Below are 14,648 nucleotides of genomic sequence, written 5' to 3'. Positions count from 1 at the left end.
TTTTGCTTTCCAAAATAATTTGCAACTTTTGTCTTCGTTGAAAGTTTTTAAGAAATGAACACTGCACTACATAATTTCAACTATCATTAATTTTGTTCTCTTTTGCATTTAATTATTTTAATTTTTATTATCTTCAAAAAAACAGAAAATACAACTTCCCATGTTCACATTATGAAATGTCCGTTCTTTTTTTTTTCCTCTAGGAATGCTACTTTCACTTAACAAGTGTAAATGAGTTGAGCACACAAACAATTGAGAAAAGTTGCTGCTGTGCTCAAGATATTTAAAAACTTTATAAAAGGCAATAAAGGTCATGAAAAATAAAAAGTATGCAAATCTGATGAATTCCCTTACAGTGAGAAAACTAGCATATATATACTCACAAAGTTATTGCCTGTAGCTACTTATTTCCACTGTTAAATACAAAATTTACTGTGGAGAGCACTGAATGATATCTGGCTCATAACAAGGCTTGGTAACTTGCATACTTGGCAAAGGACTCAAATCATTTTAAAATATACATTTTTATAATAGTTATGTTGTTGCATTGTATTCACTGTGCAGAATTTTCTCTACATGGGATCATATATACCAAAGATATATGGGATATATATATATATATATACGGAAACAAAATGATAACTTGTTACTGCCCAAGTTACATTATTAAAAAAAGTATTAGATCCTTTCATTTCCAGGGGAAAACAGGAAAACAACGGGGGGGGGGGGGGGGGGGGGCGGGGATGGACAGGTAACAGACGGACATGGAAAATGCTTCATAAACACACAAATTCTGCCAGGGAAGATGGCATCTATTGAAAGAAAGAAAGAAAATTCTACTAGAAAGTCAAAGGCAGTTTGTAACCCATTCAGAGATGTTTTATATTTTATTTCCATAGACATGAAAAGATCAATACACCTCAACACAAACAAACGCCACGCGACCAACCATTTGTCATAAGCCCATTTTTAATTTGGTCATTAATGGCTGGATCAAACCTCAGTGAGGCTCAAGGCCTTTGTAAACAGACAATATGGTGCAATGCAGTGTAAGAACACAATGATTACAAACTGCAAGTTTTTAGCTACCTCCTCTTCAGTTACTTCCGTGAACCTGCACTTTCAGGATTTATTAACAAGTAAACCACATTATAAAATTCAACAGCCAGCTCACCATTACCTTTTTGTTCAGTAGAAGAGGCACAATATTCCCTTTTTGAAATGATGGTAGGTCAGCAAAACAATATAAAGACAAAGTGAAGGCCACTGAAAAAATATTAACTATAATTCCAGGATGTTGACTCACAATTCAAAGTAGATTAATCTAAAATATTTAAGAATTATTATCCTCAGATATCTGCATTTCCCCCTTCAAAGATTCACGCTGCTCCATCAGGGACAATTGAGTAACGTAAACTGTAACAACTCAGTTGTTAATCTACCGTATAATTATGAACTGAAATTGGCAGCAGTTTGCATTAACATAACTGCGCTAGCATCTGAGGTTACGAGTTTCTTCTCTCAGGTTGAACAGCTTCCAGGTTTTTGACTTTTTCTCTTTTCATTATCCAACAGGCTATCCAGTAGTTTAATCAAAATGTAAAGCGTGCATACGAATTATTTTGTTCTTATGGCTTTCTGACATTACTATTTGTCTAGCGTCTTTATTTTGTAGTTACGGGAATAAGTAAAATATTTTCTAAGATTCAATACTGTGTAAATCATGCAAGAACATGGTACTAGGGACAATTCAAAATGACTTTTTGATTTGGTAGGGTACAAAAATGGTAGATAATCATGTGATGTTTTTGCAAATATCTTTCAAATACCAAAGATTAGACTTCCATAAAAAGTCAATCTGTTACTAGTTAGATTTTTTAGTTTTAATTTGTCCATCAACTAAAAAAAAAAAAAAAAAAAAAAGGCTTCTTATAATTCCATTCCCATCTTTTATTATTCCAGTCCCTCTCCTCTAACACCTTTCCACAACAAAGGAACTGGAGGGATAGTGATTAGATAAAAATCATCATTTGTAAAGAACAAATTCCTGCTGCTGCTCTACAGGGCACACAATTTCAACTAATTTAAACTCAGCATCTTGAAAACAAGTGCATTTTTTGTTTTGCACTGGAATTAAACTGGCAATGAAGAAAGACAGCTTATGAATGGCAGTGCCTGAACTTTCACTGAATCTTCATAGTCATGTAGACAACTTTTAATCATTCTCTGCATTCCACTGTCCTGTGTGGCCATTGCTCGTGTTTTATTTCTGTCCCAGAGAAAAACTCACTCCCCCTTCAATTGCTCAACAATAAGCTAAGTCACTCACCAGTATTAGAAAAAAATATTACAAAATCTGTCAACACTTGTCACAGTTTATTTCAGAGCAGCAGCAGCAAAACTTTGAAGCTTAAGAATGTCATTAAAACAAAGTAAAAAATATCTTGCAACAATTCAGAAAAATATTAATCTTTTCTAATTTGACTGATTTAAGTGATGTCAATCCACCCTCTATAAGCAATGAAAAGACTTTTTGTTAACTATTATTTATTAGCTAGATTTCTATTTCAAAATCTTTCCTAACCTAAGAAGGCTGCTATTTTAGAAGTATTTTCAGACAAGTACATGTTCATCAGGCTTTTTAAAGCAGTCTGCTTATTTCTTAAGAAGATTCTTGACAGGGTAGTAGTTCTGAGTTTTTGAGTTTTGAGTCTCCGAGCTGTAGCATTTCACTTCAGTATTATTACCTTCTCCAGCAATTTTATAAAGCTAGTAGTATAGGTGACAGACAATATCTTACATTATTCTTTTATTTTCCACACTCTAATTATAATCTGGATTATTGCATTTAAACTAGTACCTTCCTACACTAGCGTAAGAAACAAGAAAGTACACCTCACTTAGCACTCTACCAAATAAAATCCATTTCTTTTCAAAATAGTTCCTTAGAGACATTTCAAATAAGGAAACAAACTTTGGAGCATGTCTCAAATATTAAGAGAAGGTCCAAAGCACAGAACAAAGTGCAGAGCCAGAGAACTCAAAAACACGTAAGCCTATTAGGTAACAGCACCAAAAATGTAAATACACACCAGTTACCTTAATGCTCAAAGGCCAACATTGCCAGGGTTGGCTGCTCTCTGCTATCTCACTGCAGAAGTCAGCAAGAGCCCGGTGACACAGTACCTGTGTGAGAAGAGCAGAGCAGGTGCCACCAAGAGCCCAGCTCGTCTGGCAAGTTCATGGTGATGAGACACAGTCAAGGCAGGGACCGGCCTATGGGTCACACCCTGAACCGAGAGTGCCCCAAGCCAGGCAGGGGCGTGGGGAGGCCGCAGGTGGAGCAGGTGAGTGCAGTTAAAGCCTATGAGTGGCACGGGTACTACAGTCCTAATGACAGCTCTCTTTCACTTCTTGAAGGTATGTGCATACAACACTTCACAGATCAAAAACCAATCTTAATTTCATTTTAAAGTGAACTGGCAATTAATACATGAAAAGACTGCATGTTGATTATAAAATGCTGTCACATAACTGGCAATCTGCTTCAGCTGAAGTTATTCACTTGTTCCTATCTGCAGACCACAAAGAAAACTACTGCGATAACCTACTCTGGGAAGGACAACATTACAGATCAACATGCACAATCTTTTTCCAAAGCAGATACAAGCAGAATAATATTCTGTGTTTGTGTCACAGCACTGAAAGCCCAGTGAAGATAAGCAGCACTCAAAAATTACAATATGAGTCAGAAAATAGAAACTCGAAAAGGGATAGGTATTAACGCCAGTATTAAATTAATTGACTCTCCCCCAAGCCACAAATAATATCCACTTCGTAAAGAATAAATTAGCTTTCCCCAAAAAACAAATCTCAGCCAAATTTCTTAATTAAAAAAAAAATTAAATAAGGGAAGGAGGACAGAGGAAAAAAAAAAAGTATGAAATATTTCTACTTTGAATAATTGAAAATTGGAACTTCCTGCCTGAAAACATAAGTGAAATCAAGAAGTAACAAAGGTTCAAGAAACTTCCTTCCTCACTGAAAAGAATGAGACTAGCTTCATAATTAAAAAATGTATTCTCCTCTATCTTAAAAAGGAGTGAAACTTGTATTACAAGGTATAGGTCAACAACTAATGAACAAGATGAAGGATAAATGTTTTTAGAGAGTCTCAGACAGCCTTTTGCAAGGAGCAAAAATGAAATGGCAAGCCTCTTAACCTTTGCTGTTTTAGCTCACAATTAATCTGGTAGGAGATAAGAGGCCTATAATCCTTTTATGGCTTTTATCAGAAATAATAAGCCAACAAATTTATAAAATGTATATGCAAAACACTCTATACTAAGCTTATTATAGATGAAACAATGAAATGAAAGAAGATCACCACTGAAGTATCTTGTAGCAGATGCCTAGAGAGAGAATACAAGAAATACGACAAGTAAAGAATGAGCCTTTTTAACCTGTTCCTACTTCCAAGGTATAATGACTAATTTCAGAACTCCTGTATTAGAGGGTGCATTTGGAAAATTATTTTCATCTGGATCTATCTTCCATAAGGGGTGTGTTTAATCCTTTTTGAAACCATTTATAATTTGGCTTCTGCAATGTCCACTAAAAAGACTTCCATAATTTATTTATACATTGCATTAAAAAAAAAAATAAAAAAAGATTTGCCTTTCCTTAAACTTCTACATGATAAATTTATTGAGGTAGAGATTACCTCTGAAACAGAAGACAGTTTAAATGGCATGAGTGCTAGGGACAAAAACACTTAGAAATAATCAATACTGCCTGTACTAAAAGAATAATTGTCTTGCTGTAGTTTGCCTAAAGACAGAGACAAAAAGATGAGACAACATTATAGCCATCATCAGAAAAATAAAAGACTGTTGAAGAGAGGAATTAAGTGATATGTTCTTCATAACCACAGTGAATAAGCCATAGGTTTAAGTTATAGTAAGGAAGCCCAAAGCCGGGTATTAGAGGAAAAAAATCCCCATCCTAATGGCTAATCAAAAGAACTATATGCTATAGCTGTATAGTCCCCCTAAGAGAACACTGGATGAGAGACAGTCTCTCTGAAATGATGTGGATCTATTCATCCTATCTTAGCAAAGAGAATGGCAGTAAAAAACCTCTTGATATCCCTTCTGATCTAATACCATACAATTAGCAAGAAAGGTAGTCAAGACACCTAGTATAATGGTTTATTTCACCCTCTCCCTTTGTTGTGTGTACTGTTTCTGACTTTATTTATTTTGCTAGAGAATACTCAATTTTCTCTCCCACTCAAAAGAAAATACACAGCATTGTGATTACCTGAAATATAACAGAGTAACTAGAAAGTGGAGGTGTACAGAATTTATGATGGTGTTTACACTCAGCCATGTGACCACATTCAAGTTGTTTTTTGTGTTGGACAGTTTCCAGAAATTGCAACGGCATCTGCTAGAAAACAACTTTCTATACTCTCTAAATTTAAAACACAGATTTTGACAGATATTATATTCTTGCCTTCTGGACAACATAATGCTGGTCATGATAAAAACTACAGTTCTCAATGGAAAGAAGAATCCTTTAAAACTAAAGACACAGTTCCATATAAATCTAAATTCCTTGCTTTCTTGCATTAAGTTCAAGAAGTAGAAATGACTGAGACTTCGTATGTTTAGCCCAGTATGCAGTAAGAAAGTAGTTTTTGTTTTTAGCCTTTCCACCTACGTTTATTGAAGAGAATAAGACAATTCTGTATAAAACAGAATAAAAGTTAAGTGGAAACATCTAGTTATCTGGAAGGATGAACCTGAAATGAGAAGTAATTCTATCATAAAAACTAACCTGTTTTTATGGTCAGAGCATGGAGGCTCAAAGATAATATCTATCAATGACTGCAGCTAGTTTCAGGTACAGGTAGGTACTTGGATCCATTCTGGACAGTACCATAGTTATCAACCTTGGTTTACATACTCTGAATTATTTATTCTTTTTTCTTCTTTGGGATCCCAATAACTAATCACAGTACTTGGTCATGGCCATGTTCAGTATTGTGAGGCATCAGGCATATGACATCAGCATTCATCAGATTCTTGCTGGCCAGCAGGTTGTTCAAGGAATATTTGAATCTATTTGAATTGGTCCCACAACAGGCAGTCATTTCCATGCACCGGAAATATATTACGGTTTGGTGGCAATGGAGATCTGAGTGGCACAGAAGGAGGCAGGTCCCAGTCATAAAAGTGCACAGAAAGCTCTAACTTGCAATCAGAGGAGGTAAATGGAACTTGAAAATGAAATTCAGTCCAGTTTGCAAAGCTATTTTACATTGCGTATGACAAAAGCAGTGCTACCTTCTCCCATAGCTAGCTGCCTGTTCTAGAACTTGTGCTGCCACCTTCCTTGTCCCCGCAAAAATATTTATGGGACGATGCACCCTCCTCCCCTCCATAAGCTGCATCAGAGAACTAGTCAAGCTGAAAGACAGCCCAACAAAACAGCGCTGGCAGTCCCACCTCCCCCCTAAAAGCAAAGGCTGTTTTAATTCAGACAAATTCTAGTCTGGTTCTTCAGCACATAGCATTTGTGCCACCACAACAGGGGGATGCAGAGTCTCCCTGGTGGGTGAGAGCAGGGTAGGGCTGCTTCCCTCAGCAGCTTCCTTTAGCAGCAGCAGCGTGGAAATACCTGGGCCATCACAGTCCTATGGACAGGCTGATAAAAGCCTTGCAACTTTCCCTCCATGGACAACAAACATACCTTGTAGAAAAACGTAATAAATCATATAAAGAAGAAACCAGCATTCTCTACAGCAATAAAACCAAGCAATTTTGTACTTTCGCAAAGGTTCTGAAAAAATACCCACTCTGAGGCATTGAATATCCATTCACTTGATCCAATGGCCTCAGTATCCTTGTCTACCAGCTATGTGTGTATTCATTATACATTACTTGCTATGTTATTTTCCTTCATTTCCGCTTCCTCATTAATTTTTATGCAGTTTTGTTTTCATTTGTATACTTTTCATCACTTCAATTTCCTAATATCTCAGTGTTCCAATTAGCTACTTCCATATCTTAATCACACTGAGACTCCTTATTCAGCTATAAATATAATTTTATTACTGCTGTTTTAATGACTAACTGTTGCAATAACTATTTTACATAAAATAATTTCTCTTAAAACTTTCTCCATTTCTTTCTCTTGTCTCTAATTCATTGCATCTCTCATTGTACTCTATATTTTGTTCAGTAGATCTTGTATCATCCTAAAATGTTTCCTGTTCTAAAAACTAATTGCCTGGGGAGGGGGTAAACTTTCACTTTGTTTCAACATAAACATTAAGAACAAGCATTGAAATATTTCCTTTGAATTTATCAGACTGTCCTAAACTTGCTAAATGCAACCCAAAATCAGACAGATAGAATCCCCACATTAAAGGGCATAAACGTTCAAAACATGGAAGTACAGCCTAGATAGGCATTATGAATACAGCACATTGCTCTTTTGTTCTGAATACCAAAATCACCATTAGAAAATGTGTGTCTGTAATAAGTGAAACCATTACTTCTGAACTAGGAATCCAGCATTATTCTCATCTTTAATTTCTGTAACAGCATATATTGGCAGTGCCAATATTAATATTTACTTCATGATTCTAAAATCTCTGTAATTTCAGACTGATCGTTAACTTCTGCAAGACCTGAGATGCTGACCATCAAAGAAAACAGAAGAAAAGTCTCCAAGTGAAAAGTATAGATCTGATTATGCTCAAACTAATAGAAGAGTTTGTGTTCTCTACATTCTGTGAGTGACCAGCTTTGTCTGGGATATAAAGCAAAGATCACAGCAAGGGTTGCTTTAAGAAAAGCATACGCAAACGTTTATGCCATGTACACAAAACAGATTCAATATGAATCCAAATAGTACTTTAAGTTGTTCTAACAAAGTACATTCAGAGTTAACACTTGATCTTAAATTATGTTGTGTTCAACTGCTACATTTTAAAACTTGAATTTACTTTTATGAAGGAAAAATTAAAAGCATTAGAAGAAGTGAAAATTTATACATTTTGAGTAGTCAGTCTGTGCATAAGTAGTGAAACTTACTTATAAAGCCCCATTACACTGAACTTCTCTCAAGGCTTTGGAGACTTGTGATTGTGTGTGTGTTTGTTTTATTTTGTTTTGTTTGTAAACTGCTTCAGTCACTTCAAAATCCATGGGTTCTCTCTGGTGAAGTGGGCTGTAGTTGTATCATGTTTTTGCCAGTTTTTGCCCTGTAATAGACTTAACCTAAGCTCTACTGACTCTGCACTATTACAAACTACAGCTAAGCTGTCTCTGCTTATAAAAATGAATCTTCCTTCTTGTTATTTTGCTGTCTTTCACTCCAGGAATTCAGGGAATACCGATACAAACTAAGGCTGTACTAGAGCCCCTTTTTTTTTTTGTAGGGGAAAATGCCTTTATGCTTCTTGGTACCCAAAATGAAAGCCTAAATCATGTTATGATATAATACATTGCATTAGTTAAAAAAAATCCAGTTAGACATCAGACTTAACTTTTGGGTTTTAGACTCAGAAGCATAAATTCTTTATATAACAGATCCAATTGTAGTAACATCACTGACAATTTCTACCAGCTGAACATCTGATTTTGTTTTAGAAAAACTAAATTCAGTTGCTGATCCCAAAGGACAACAGAAAAATGATTTTTTCAAGTATAAATTTTTCCTACAAACATGTCCAGTAAATCCTGTCACAGATTTAAGATATAAATTTATAATACAATGTTTTATATTCGATAATTTGTTTATCTGATAGCTCTGATAGCTTTGGAATGGTAACCTTTCAGAGATAAATGAACTTTGTCAGCTACTGAGATACTTTGGTTTAAATACACAAACTCATGCTTGCTTACAGTATACTAACTGACGTATCTAATTACTACTGATGTCTCCTTCTTTAGTCCTCTTCTACTTTCTACTGAAATATGCCATTAAGTATCTTTATTTAGAGATAAGTGATATCTCAGATACACTGTTTGCTACCAACTACCAAACAATTCAGCACTGATAGCAAGATATAATAACTAGAAGTTGCTCAAATCTGTTTTAATAGTAATTTCTAAAACATATTACTATTGCTTGAAAAATGACAGTTATGCGTTGTTTTACAAATTCTTTCTTCACTTTGGTCTTCTTTTCACCTGCCACAGGGAACGTCCCCCCACCCTCTACGGGCTTTCAGCCTTAGGTTATAACCTAACATTTTACTGAGTGCGAACTCCTTTTTTAATTATGTAGTAGTTCAGTGCTGCTTTTCACCTCAAGTAACAGAAACAGCATGTCAAATAGTTACTAACCTCTCTGCAGAAACAGAAGTGGGCAACAGGTCTAAGCAGTCTGCCTAATCTTTACATGAAGCTCATCCAAAGTACTAATATCCTAAATAACAGGGAAGAAAATGAAGTAATTCTCCAATGTGAGAATGTTTTTAGCAGAGATTCCAGAAGCAGCTAGCATTTATACAGAAAGTTGATGTGTAATTCCTCCATCAAACTTCTAAATTTAACTGTCTTAAAGACCAGGATATCAAAACAGTTAAATCTCACATACATTACTATATATGTATCATTTTAAGTTCTCTTAAATCAGTGATTCCTCAAAAACAAAGAAATAAAACAACAACAAAACCTCAAATAAAACAAAACCCTAACCAAGCAGACTTCAGTCATGAATTAATCTTTACAAAAATTAAATTTCAGACCTGGCAAGTTTGTTTTACAATGCCCTAAAGCTTTTCTGAAACTATATATATCATACTCATCAAGAAGATCCCGCAGATTGCTATTAGTATGCTGAAATTCTGTAACTTGCTGTCTCTCAGCCTTACTGGCAAACTCTACTGCTTGAACCTGATCACCTATCGGTAGAGCAATATTTTCCTTGATTTGACACTTTCCTTTACTGTTGTATGTTTGGTAGGCCTATTTTTATTTTTATTTGTTAAAAAAAAAAATACACAGTTCATTTCCTTCTTACTATCATCACTTTTCAAGTATTTTCTAGAGACTGATGGATATTTTTCTTATGTTTTAAATTCAAGGCACTGGCAAAATGCTGCCAAAAAATGGATGTTTCAGTATTGTCTCAAAACTTTTTGAGACATGAGAATATTATTTCTTCAAGATATCTCAAACTGTGAAATACTATAAGACAAAATTTTAAATGTCTTGAGAGAAATGTTTGCGGTATTATCAAAGGTTCATGCTTTGGTATGGTCTCTTCTATCTAAGAGTATAAAAGACAGAAAATACGTCAGTTGAGAAGGACAGAAACCTCTAAAAGAAGATTAACAGGAACAAAGGATTTTAGAATTCATAAACATTTTACAGTAGGTCACCCAACTTTGTACAGGAACAGTATGTGACCCAGGAGACACTCAGGCTGTGTTCCAGTCAGCACATTTCCCTCTTCATGAAGTTGGACTCATGCTTTTCATAACACACATCCAACGTACAACACTGACACAGATGGATTCATCCAACCACTTTTGTTTGCTATTAGTAGACTGATATTGATGCGTCAGTCTCACAGAACCTGAGCTGGCTATATGCGGAAATTCAGATGCAGTAGGTCCACCACAGCCCAGAAACAGTGGACCCTTTGTGCAAGATCTGTGCAGCAATTCTTTCTGTGCACAGCAGTAATTTCTTTGAAGTTTCCAAAATTCTGAAGATCACCAGAAACAGCAGCATTTGCTCTAACTGGGAAATTACAAGAAACATCTAAACTCTAAATGCTAGGATAAGAGACCACATCCATAAAACTCTGATTGTACAAAAGACCAACACACAACTGTAAAAAATATATATGTGTGAAAGTATTTATCCATCAAATCCATCCCACTACAGAATTCCAACTCACATTTAAAAAGTACTCATTAAAAAACTAGTGATTATTGTTTTCTACATAAACATTAAGTGTCCGTGGGTGCCTTTTGTTCCTATTTCATGATTATAACTACGCAATAATTGGTTCTACTTCACGTCATGTGACGATAGAAGAATTACCATTATTTCAAAAATGGAGTTGAAAGATACACTCTTTCACTGCTTAGAGAGTACCCTTGTCTCTCTGTACATGTTCCTCAGAGGATAATAGCATTTAGGAGTTGAAAGTTTGCTTGCAATCTTAGGTCAACAGGAGTACAATCTAATACAGAAACAATGAAAATATATAAATATTGATTTAGAACTGAAGCACTGACAACACTGAGATATTTACTGTGAAAGGCACTGAGCTATTAGAAAAAAAAATGAAAAGAGATACAAGTTTGTTTCTCAACTTTCTCTGTTTCTAAAGGGAATAAATTTTATCCTAAATTTGTGCCTATACCTACCTAAAGTACTTCATATATTTTAAATAAGAAAAATATAACAAAAATAATTCTACAAACAAAGTAGAGCCCATAAAGCTACAGAAAGATATTTTGTGTATTCAGAGAGTCCTTTGAGACTCTTCCTAAAGTCAGTTCTTCTAGTCATATCATTAACCTTCTTTTCTATTAATGTTGTCATGGATTTTCTACACAATATCTACTATTTAAGATAGCAAACTTATTGTAGTATGTCTTCTAGGGGGCTAAAGTTCTTTACCAGCAGACTATACTGCTTCGGAGCCTTGAAGGAGCTACCATGAGTTTGGGTGCCAGGCGCCAGAATGTACCAGCGATGTCTATTTGCAGTAAACAATCATAACAAATGATGGCAACAGCAAATAATCACAAAAAAAGTTGTTACAGCACTATCTTATTTCAAACTGCAAGGAGTCATTTCCTCCATGAGATTGTCTTCCAGTGTTTACAAGATAACAAACAGTAACTGTTCAGTGCTGGTTAGGTGGAAAGAAAAAGGTTATAGAAATTTCTAGACCAAGCCTAGGTAAATATAACCCTTGTATTTCCACTACAGACATCTAGACACTTCCAGCTGTTGAAATTATTGCTAAATATATTTACAGTCTTTGTACAATAAAAAGCTTTATTACTTTTACTACAGGCAGAAGAAAAAAGCTTTAAATCTTTAGTTCTGAAGCAATATCTCCTGTCTTAAAAGCAATGAAGCCTTTCAAGGAAAAAAACAGCACACTAAAAAAGGTGTTTTATGATGTTGTATCTTTGTTGCAATTTTGGTTCATATATTTTTATTAAGTGTAACCTTTATATGTAAATGAAATGATTATCTAACACAAAGTACTGTTTTCATAAAGGAAGAATAGGTTTTATGTCCTGAAAGATAAAGCAGCATAAACCAGTCAGGCAGCTCAGCATGTATTTGACGGCTGTGAAATGAACTATTTGATTTCCTATTACAGCCTTAACACTCTGCACTGTACCATAGCCACCAAACCCATGTGATTAGGCAACTAACCTTTCATCAGGGAGTCAGGTAATACAGAGAAAGTTTGGTATTTCTAATAAGTAAAATACCTCATTTAAAAATCTATGCTTGGAAATAACCCTTACACTGTGAAATTTAGAGAGGAATGGAAATCATATTTTGAAAACTCAGAGATAGATGAACATATTTAGGACAAACAAAAGGCTTCTACATCAAATATGCTCAGTTTATATGTAAAATATTTTTTCCTTCTCTCCCTGTGCTTCAAGTGCAGCAGGACACATCTAGGACCTGCTTCCCACATCACTGGACTTTGCGGAAGAACACAGAACTCTGCCTCTTGGCTGACAGACAGATCTAAGGATGCATCAAGTTCTTCCATAAATTGGGACCTGCGATTTCTGCATTTGTAATCTGTCTGACAATGCTAGCATTGAGTCAAAGGCCTTTACAGAGTCAAGGGAATTAAAGGGATTCAAATCTTACTTTTTAATTTTGTGTACGCCTCTTACGCTATGAAGAACATAACTAAAGACATTGGTTCAATTAACAGCAAACATGAAAGTATTTTGAAAGGGAAAAGAAGATGACTTTTAAGATATATTTTTAATAGCTATCATAACAAAATAAAGCATGGCATAAACCTTCCTCACTTAAACCTGAAAGCAGGATAGAGGCCATCAAATAATGGTGTATGTCTATCCTCATTTGGACAAAAAAATTCCTGAGAGATGTATAGATGAGAAAAATACCCGTCAAATCTAACAAAAAAATCTTGCATGTCTTTATTTTTCTGTAAAATTCCCCTTTGGTTCAAGTGCATACAGAAAGGTAAAGCCTAATTCACTAAGGGATTACCTGGGAAGCCCTAGAAGTTTCTGGTTTTTAAAAAGGAGCAAAAGTGGCTAACAGCCAAAGAAATCAGACTACTTCAGTCACAGCTGTCAAAACGAGACAGACAGTGTATGGCTTTTTTGATAAGCAGCTGTCTTTAAAAAAAATTATTAATGACTTGATGGATAAAATTGTTTTGCTCCTAGGTAAGGTTTTCTACCCCTAAATTAACAACTCTCAAAAAAACTGAGTGATTTTTTTTTTCTAGCTATTTGTTATATAAATCTAAATCCTCAATTTGTTATCTCTATTCTCTTTTTAATCAGATGTATAGTACCAAGCACAATGACTTCTCATTAGATCCTCTACATGCTACAACAACAAAAACTGCCACACAGTTTAAAAACAACCTACTGTTTCAGTCCTTGTATTTTTTGTTTTTACATTTTGTGGTCTTGGGCATTCCTTTAATTTATCATCACGAGAGAATCTGTCAATAAAGAGAGTTATGAAAACAAGATGGGTTTGGAGAAAGAAAATATATAGATTTTTACCTTGGGTGATTAAATTCTCACTGACATTAACATATGACAACCTGTTAGAATGATTTGTAAGTCCTTACAGTTTTATAAATAGCTTTATCTCTTCATTCCACATGAGGAAAAAGCAAAGTATTATTTATTGTACCTTTCTAGCACCACAGCATGGAATATTTCAAAGACTTATTTTAAGTTTTGTGGAAGTCTCTTGATATTAAAGGACTGCAGATACAAGATGAGGAAACCTTCTTTATATCTTCTGGCCCCCTGCTGTACATGTTGTTACACACTGTTTTGTAAAAGAACTAGCTCTAATCCATACAAAGGAAATGCTTTCCTTTTATTGTCATGAGCTTGTAAAGCTAAAGCAAGCCATCATAATTTCATTAAATCATGCTGAATTACTTACAAATTCTGAGAATGATTTGTAATATGTAATGTTTGCTCTACAAATGGATTGAATATTTATAATATTTAGTTTATACCGTGCTATTTGTTCTTTAAAAAATGACATATTTGTTTTTGTTTTCTTAGCAGAGCATAAGGCAAATTATATTAATTAGGCTATTTACATGATTTCCTAACTTGGAGCAGTGAAACTTGCCTTTAGCTAGCAAATAATTGAAATTACAATTGCTGGAGATATCACAAGTTTTTTAATTATATCAAGCCCCATCAAGTTCTGATAGGACATTAATAGTTACTTCCCTTCACTGCCATTGTTTTTTCTCCGCACTAAGGCATTCCAGTATACTCAAAAGCCATAAAACAGAAATATATGACAAGAAACAGTAATCTTCCAATTTTACTCCCCAGATTTCAGGTCTACTGGTATATTCCTTTGGGAAGATAATGACAGAGCTTGTCTTTCATG

This window comes from Anser brachyrhynchus (assembly GCF_964034855.1).
Source record: "Anser brachyrhynchus genome assembly, chromosome: 13".
Taxonomy (NCBI): Eukaryota; Metazoa; Chordata; class Aves; order Anseriformes; family Anatidae; genus Anser; species Anser brachyrhynchus.
This window is presented reverse-complemented; position numbering follows the sequence as displayed.